General features: G+C 43.6%; 2 pseudogenes; both read left to right on the plus strand.

The window, feature by feature from the left end:
- Window positions 1-1,670: 1,670 nt before the first annotated feature.
- LOC147905209 (F-box protein At2g02240-like) lies at window positions 1,671-2,298 on the plus strand (annotated as a pseudogene).
- Window positions 2,299-6,672: 4,374 nt separating this feature from the next.
- On the plus strand, window positions 6,673-6,815 carry LOC147905210 (5.8S ribosomal RNA; annotated as a pseudogene).
- The last annotated feature ends 1,885 nt before the right edge of the window (window positions 6,816-8,700 follow it).

Genomic DNA, 8,700 nt, shown 5'->3' on the forward strand with positions numbered 1-8,700 from the left:
ACAGAGACAACACCTCCAAATTTTATCCGATGCAGTCCCTGGTTGAGAGAAAAGAAGGATCTATGGATAGACTAAAATGTCACCCCTATTGTAGTGGAGACACCCCACCTACAAACTTCAGAAATCATCAATCCACAACCTACCCCCAGGCTTGCTAACAACATGGCTTTGAGAAGGGGAGCAAATGAGCCTCATGGGAAGAAGATAGCTGGGATCAAGCATGGGGCTGAGTTGGCACTCAATGCAACAGAGATCATACCTCCAAAAGTTATCTGATGCAATCCCCGACTAAGAGATAAGCATGGGATAGACTTAAATGCCATCCCTGTTGGAGTAGAGACAGCCCAACTACACACCCCAATATCTATCAATCCAAGGCCTAAGAAGAAGCAATTGACTGCATTTGATGAGCAAGAAGAGGATGATAGGAAGCATGGCAGAAGCAAGTGGATTGTTAAAGGGGTATTTTCTAGAAGTTATGTTTTAGTTGGTGTCTTTTAGTTACTTTTAAACTTTAGTCTCTATTGAGTAGTGTTAAGTAGTTGGGAGTTCTTGGTCTATGGAAACCGAATTTTAGTTGGTTAAATAGAGCGTCTAAGTTGAAGTTTGTATCAAGATTAATATTGGAAGTTGCACTTCTGGTCTTCTTGTGTCTTTTGCAATTTAGGCGACTGCACTCTGTATGCAACAACTTCCTGCATGTTTTGGTGCTTGTAATGGTGCTATATGATTGTTTTCTGTTTAGAGTTTGAGGAATAATGGCCTCAAACACTTTGGCAATCCTGCTAAGTGTGGAATTTCCCTAGATATCTATTGGTGCTAAGAAGTATGATGCCTTGCTGGTGAGGAACCTCTATGAGGCATGACTTTTAGAGGAATTCTTCCCGCTATTGCCTAGCAACCTTAAATTAAGGATTGCATCCTCGATGAAGCGGTTTCAATTAAGCTGGTTGGCTAGGTTCATATACTAGACCCAGAGAGGTTCTATGAGATTTGGGGCAGCCACTGGATCTTATGCCCTGCACGTGTATTGTCAAAAGCAAATGATTTCTTATTTGTATATCTTTGAGCATGTGCACAATGCATGAGTGATTCCAATGATGGTTCAAATCTTCCTCAATATTCTTATGGAGTGAGGTTTTAGAGAAGGAGATGGGAAATTCTTCTTTAAGCTCGAGAAGCAAGGGCAGTAAGTGCACTGGAGGGAGACATACCTGAAGTTGAGGCAATGCCCAGGGTGTCTTCAGAACCTCAGGAACAGCAAAATGTTTAATTATTCCATAACGAGGGGTTAGGGACTCCGAAGCAGGGAGAGATTTCTTCGATCCAAGTTTTCTAGTCCTTGTATGCTTGTATATTTTAGTATCATGAAGCCAATTAGGACTTGTTTGTTTGTATGTGTGGGTCTCACCAGAAAGAGCTTTTAGAAGCTTTTTGGGCAAATAAGAAGCAACATGTAGCTATATGTGATAAGCAGTACATAGCTATATGTGTGTCTATGCATGTGCACACATAAGAGGTGTGTGCGTGATACCATAAAGAAAGGAGGGCATGGAGTTGGAGTTGCCACCCTGACCATTAGGTTTGTCATCTATACTTCGAGCTAAGTTTGAAGCTATAGCAAATGGATTTTTATGCTTTCTCACTTGCATTTAGTTGGCCATATTCAGCCGTATTGGTTGGATCCATGCACGGGGCAAGGCTATATTGTAAAAGGCGCAAGAGACTTGACAATTGTATGGGGAGATGACGAGCATTATTGGCATTGGCTCCCACAACTTGATTCTTGGATTGTCTCACAGATAGAAGACACTATAATATTACTTAAATTGACTCCTTCGTCTTACTAATGCTAGGCATTTTTCTTTTATCAGGTTTCCTGAAAGTGCCCACTTGCATCATGTATGCTAGTTTGAAGTACGTGGGGACCTTGACAGCATGTTTATGCCAAGGGGCTATACAATGTCATTCCGGATAATGTTTGTGGACCTAAGATCTAGTTGGGTCAGAGCACCTGTGAATCTCTCTCTCTCAACATCGGATGGTCAATGTAAAGAGTCTCAATGTTTGTTCATTGGAGATCAAGCTTCGCTTGTAAGCTCGACTACTATGGCCTGCGTGAGATCATGTGGAACTTAGATGGAGCTTGATGTTGGTGAGTTTCATGTGGAGAGGGAGATGCGACTAAAGGTGAACTTTAGCATGATGGAGATTGTTGGTGGACGGTGGAAAAAGGGGGTTATTGTGGATGGTGTTAAGATTCAGCCCACTAGAGCCATTATAGAATTTATGGCATAACCTGGCCAACACAATCCATATGGGTTGACAAGGTGATGCTGCATGAATGGAATCTCATTTACTCATGTAGCTATCATTATCATAAATCTTATAAAGTCTCACATGAATGTTGAGGATACCTTTTAGACAAGGGGTGTGAGAACCATGTTCTGTACTATCCTAACATGAATATTGTAAGCTTAACTTGTTCATTACTGAGCTTGATGTTTGTAATGGTAATCTCAACAAGGAAATGTGTAAAATTGATCCCAACTATTGGGTATGTATATTGTGCAATCCGGAGAGCAGTGCACAATCTCATGGTGTGTTTTGTGGGTGGGGAGTGAGTTGAGCAAGAGCCTTGGTGGGTTGGTGGGTGAGTGCTCGAAGTTGGGGTAATTGGATTATTGTGCCAATCATTTGTTGAAGGATATATCTTGCTATGTAATAGTTGTGCATACCTGCAAATGCGTGAGCAATTGTATTCAAATGTGTACCTAAGGAACTCAGTGGATTGAAAACTTGGTGAAAGTAACCTAGTCCTTTATATGATAGTGAGGTTAAGAGTCTGCATTTAACGTGTTGGTTGAAGAGCGATATCTGTTATGAGTATTTTCTCCTATGTCCTGACAAGTCAAGGGCATGATCTTTGCTTATACTAGGCTAATGTTGGCCAGACCTTGTATGCAAACAACAACCACTTCACCCTACCTCAATTACTCTTTGTATTCCACTTACAAATACTGAACTACTTTAATGTCCTTGAAGTAACAAAAACTTAGGTTTAGGAATATGAGCCACTGTCAAAAGTATGGAAACTTGATAGTTTTTACATTTTATTTTATGTGCATGTGCACACATTGTAGAGGCTAGTTCCTATGAACCAAATGTTAGGAAGAGCAATTAAGTTTCCACAATCTCAGCTTAGATCGTGTGAGTGCATTAACTTCGGCCATGGAGTCGTGATGAATCTTGAAGATGGTGATCCAGTGAGAGCTTTTGGGGACCTAGAGCCTTTATAAACCCCCAACGATGGAGTTGAGGGATATATAGTTACATAAGTAGATTTTGCAGAGGAATAGGTCATCTCCTTGTTATTTTGTAAATGAAGGAGGTAATATATAGAAAGTCTTGGATTATAGCAACACAAGGAGAAAGGATAGGTCATGGTTGTGCCATTTTGAGCAAAGCTGATTGATGGAACCACTAATTTAGTGTTGCTTTTTCATTGCATCCATGTGTTAGGACACTTTTATGTTCGTGCTCAAATATAACTATTGGCATTCACCAAAAAAAGTCATTGTTTTATTGTTGGTGTATAATTCATGTATAATCCACATCAATTCTAATTGAACAAGTTTCTGTACTAGTTTGTAATCCTCGTACGGTGCTTTTGCAACAATGAGCTATTTTTGGTGAGGGGATTATCCCCTTCACTCATCATGGTTGTCCTTGGGATATCCAAAATGCCTCAGAAATCCACTACATAGGTTATAGAATACCAAAATTTCGGATAGATGATGTTAGATGCTTCAACCAAGTCATGTGATGGAAATCTATTATTAATTTCTTGAACCAAAAAACTAGTGAGAGCATTACATTTCCTTTCTACATGCTCAATAGTCTCACAAACACATCATTACCTTTTTGTATAAAAGACTTTTTGGGATGTCAGAAGGAGACGAAGCCACTTGGCACAAGCTTATTGGTGTCATAAAGATAAAAAAAGACGGTTGAAAAGTTGGTTAAGGTTTAAAAATAGGTGGAGTCGCTCATGCAACAATTCTTGTATGCGAGGAGAAAGCGACAAGTTGCAACAACTAGGGTAAAGGGGCCAGTTATAAGGCACCTTAAAAAATGGTGAGCGCATTTTCTCCGGAGTGTATTTTTTTGAACTTTGCCTATGTCAGCATCTTCGATCAATGATGATTGTAGAAAAAAAAAATCAAGCAATTTTCTCAACTACACACCCACTTCGATAGCAAAAATAGCAGAAAGTCGCTTATGCTCCAATTAACGAGTACTCTCGAACTCGAGATCTCACGATCAAAAGGCTACCATGTTAACCATTAGGCTACGATGGATGTCGACGATTAGCTTCATGAGTGTCTGCTTATTGGCGTTTGATGTCACTATTTTTGGAGAGTGCCTAGTAACTGGCCGTGACCATTGATGGTGCTCTAACAATTGTTCCTACCTAAAAAATGACAATTCTTATGCTGATCAGCATGTTGAGCCAACTCTCCAAAATTTCTCTCAGGCTTCATCATGTATGACTCCAATACTTTGGTTTTGCAAATTGAAGATTCATTGCTTGCTTTGGTATGCGTGTAGTTTTTCGGAAGATATTTTAGTTTGATGGTTCTCTCATTTTATTAATATAATATAACTTAATATTTTGGTTTGTTTCTTTTTTTACGAACATTTGATGTAGATAAATGCAATAGGTGCACGCATGCTTGTGACCATGGAGGAAAAAAAAAGACCATACAAATGTATGGCAAGGGGGTTGCACCATCCTCACCCATTTTTCTATAATTTGTAGGGAATGTGGCGTTCTCCCATCTATGAGTCTCTCCTTTGGTGTTAAAGAGTCTTGTATGCTTCTCCTCTGGTGTTGGAGGGTGCCGTATGCTTCTCCTCCCCAGTATCAGAGGGTCACAAGTCAGTTATTTGAATAGCATTTTTGTTAACTCATTTAAATCTTGAGTTTGTCCAAATATGTACTAGAGTATGTCATTGTTTTACACAATGTCTAGTACCTAGCCGACAAATATGATCATGTACTGATAGGTAGGTATTGCATCACTTTCAATAATAGGGTCTTCTGACTTCAACGATGGCACACCTATCCAAGTGAATGACCATGTTCCGATGTAATGATGACAGTAAGTATGCGATGAAACCATGCACACTATCATGCAAACAATGATGCATTTGACATGCTCGAGGCCAAACAAAAGGGTAGGATACACTGACAATATTGCTTATGAGACACAAGAAAATCTAGATAATCATGTTCAGTACTAACCAATGAGCTTCATCCAGAATGAAATATGAGTGCTAAAGAAAGTTTGAGGTTACCTGTTCCTTAATGAAGAAAATAGTGACGTCAAGTAGGCAACCTTGCAAGGAAGGAGTTGTCGATGTCATGGCAATCAATAGCAGATGAGAGAGGTCCCTTACAAATGCATCGATGACAGCTTCAATTCCCATAGCCTCACTATGAACAGTGCAACGATTTTAGAATTGCAGGTTCATTAGCTCCAACCTCGTTAGGCTCAACTCCGAAATAATCCAAGCTCGGTGTTCTTTAATTTGTCATGCTGCCTCCTTGACACTCACAACTGCATCTCTTGCTTTTTTGATAGCTTCAAAGGCCTTCTCCATCCTTTGCCCTGCTGGAGCTCCAAAACATGCATAGCCTCCATGTTTCACATAGCATGTTCATCAGCAAGGTAGGAGCTTTTCGTGGGGCCCGTTAGATAGGTCACAAGACCATTTCTTATGATCTTGTTCTTCCTCTCTCATGCTGATCCTTCCACATCTTCCCTTTGTGAAGATTACATGGTAGATGTAGCAGATCCACATCCAAAACTCAGTCCAAATGAGTAAGACTGCCATAGAAGATGGGAGTGTGTTTGTAGTCTTTATGTGTTCCTTCAAGGTGCCTCCAAGCGAGCCCTTGGATATCTCTCCATAAAAGCTTGGAAGTCTTCTTTCTACAATTATACAAGCGACCGTAGATGTTGGATTTTTAGGGTTAGGGTTTCCTAACTTGACCTAATCAAGACTTAATTAACACATTGATTAGAGAGAGAGTGCTAGAGAGAGAAGGAGAGTAGACACAAGCTTGAAAGAAAAATACATGATTTTGTGTTGACTATGTCCTTGCCCTTTGTACACACTGCCCGTCGCTCCTACCGATTGAATGGTCCGGTGAAGTTTTTGGATTGCGGCGATGTCGGTGGTTCGCCGCCGGTGATGTTGTGAGAAGTTCATTAAGCCTTATCATTTAGAGAAAGGAGAAGTCGTAACAAGGTTTCTGTAGGTGAACCTGCGGAAGGATCATTGAGACACATCACCGTGAGAAACACCGTGAACCACAGTGGACATAACATCGAGAGGCCGCGCTCGGAGGCGCGGCTGTCGATGCCACGCTCCCCATTGGAACCAGGCGAAAGTGGGCGTGGCATCGAGCTGGGACAGTCCATCGATCATGCAGTGGGGGGCGGGGATCTCCCCCCATCCACCGTGCGGGCAGCCCCCCTCCTCCGTGCCTCGGCATGGGGCCGCATGATAAACCTTCTGCCCCCTCACGATGGGTGCGAGGCACTGAAGAAACGCAATGGTTTGATATCCCTCCCTCGTGGAGGATGTAACACAAGTAAAAATGACTCTTAGCAATGGATATCTTGGCTCTTGCAACGATGAAGAACGCAGCGAAATGCGATACGTAGTCTAAGGGCATGCTTGTCTGACCGTCCTCACCACAACCACGCCCCTTGCCCCTCCTCTTTGAGGGGGGCCGAGCGATGGAGCTGGCCGTCCGTGATGCCCCTCCGAGGCAATGCGATCGGTTGAAATGGATCGATGGCACTGAGTGGCGAGGCGTCGCAATGGTGGTCCGTCCCCTTGCGGGGCAGCAGTTTGCGGACGAATTTCCTGGAGGTGCACGTCCCGAGATCGGGCTCGTGGGGGGTGCCGATGAGCTCCCCCCGTATTGGAACATGGACCTCAGATCAGGCAAGGCTACCCGCCGAGTTTAAGAATATCACTAAGCAGAGGAAAAGAAACTAACGAGGATTTCCCTAGTAGCAGCAAGCGAACCGAAAAGAGCCCAGCTTGAGAATCGTGCGGCCTCGCCGCGCGAATTGTAGTCTGGAGAGGCATCCTCTGCAACGGACCGGGCCCAAGTCCCCTGGAAAGGGGCATCGGAGAGGGTAAGAGCCTCGTCGAGCTCGGACCCTGTTGCTTCGGAGGGGCTATTTGGGAATGCAGCCCTAAGCGGGTGGTAAATTCTATCCAAGGCTAAATACGAGCAAGAGACCGATAGCGAACAAGTACTATGAGGGAAAGATGAAAAGGACTTTGGAAAGAGAGTTAAAAAGTGCTTGAAATTGCTGGGAGGGAAGTGAATGGAGGCTGCGGGTGTGCCCCAGTTGGATGCAGAACGGCGAGAGCTAGTCCGCCGCTCGACGCGGGGCGTTGGTCAGTGTAGGCCGGTGCGACGGGACAAGAGCGAGCTTTTGATGGCCCGCCTATGCCGTCGTGCCAACCGAGGCACGAAGCGCATGCCACTCGTGGCGGGCTTTATGCACCTGCGCACTCGAGGCGCTGGTGTTCTAGGTTTTCCATTCGACCCGTCTTGAAACACGGACCAAGGAGTTTAACATGTACGCAAGCCGGTGGGTGGCAAACCCATGGAGGTGCAAGGAACTTGAGAGGTGGGATCCCCCCGCGGGGTGCACCATTGACCGACCGTGATCTTCTGTGAAAGGTTTGAGTGGGAGCATATCTGCTGGGACCCGAAAGATGGTGAACTATGCCTGAGCAGGGCAAAGCCAGAGGAAACTTTGGTGGAGGATCGTAGTGATACTGACATGCAAATCGTTCATCAGACTTGGGTATAGGGGCGAAAGACTAATCGAACCATCTAGTAGCTGGTTCCCTCCGAAGTTTCCCTCAGGATAGCTGGAGCTCGTTGCTCAGTTTTATCGAGTAAAGTGAATGATTAGAGGCATCAGGGGTGTAACACCCTCGACCTATTCTCAAACTTTAAATAGGTAAGCGGCCGGGGTTGCTCCGTTGAACCCTGGTGCAGAATGGGAGCTCCAAGTGGGCCATTTTTGGTAAGTAGAACTGGCAATGCGGGATGAACCGAAATTCAGGTTACGGTGCCAAACTACGTGCTAACCTAGATCCCACAAAGGGTGTTGATTGATTAAGACAGTAGGACGGTGGTCATGAAGTCGGAATCCACTAAGGAGTGTGTAACAACTCACCTGCCGAATCAACTATGAAAAGATCAGGATTTGTGGAGACTGGTGATGATACTGCACATCCTATTGTGCAAATTGATAAAATTTCTTTGTCTATGTAGGATGGGATACCTGTTTGATGTATTTTATGTCTCGAATATCACCAAGAACTTGGTTTCTGTTGGTCAAATGGTTGGAGCAGGGCTTGCAAGTCAGATTTAATCCTCATTGATGCTTTGTTGAGGATATGAAAAATAAAGGTCGCTTGATAGCAAAAGGAAAGAAGAAGGGCAGGATGTTTACGTTGGATGCAGACATGCCTGAATTGAGTGCAGCAATGTTTGCATATGGGACCGGTGTAGCAAAAGCATAGCTTCTATCCTGTACATGTTATCTTCAATTGTGGAGAGTTTCTTTAGATCTTTGTTGCAAGTTGGATGTC

Source organism: Dipteris shenzhenensis, chromosome 1 (genome assembly GCF_047967505.1).
Source record: "Dipteris shenzhenensis isolate YYH24624 ecotype China chromosome 1, Dip_SZ_1.0, whole genome shotgun sequence".
Lineage (NCBI taxonomy): Eukaryota > Viridiplantae > Streptophyta > Polypodiopsida > Gleicheniales > Dipteridaceae > Dipteris > Dipteris shenzhenensis.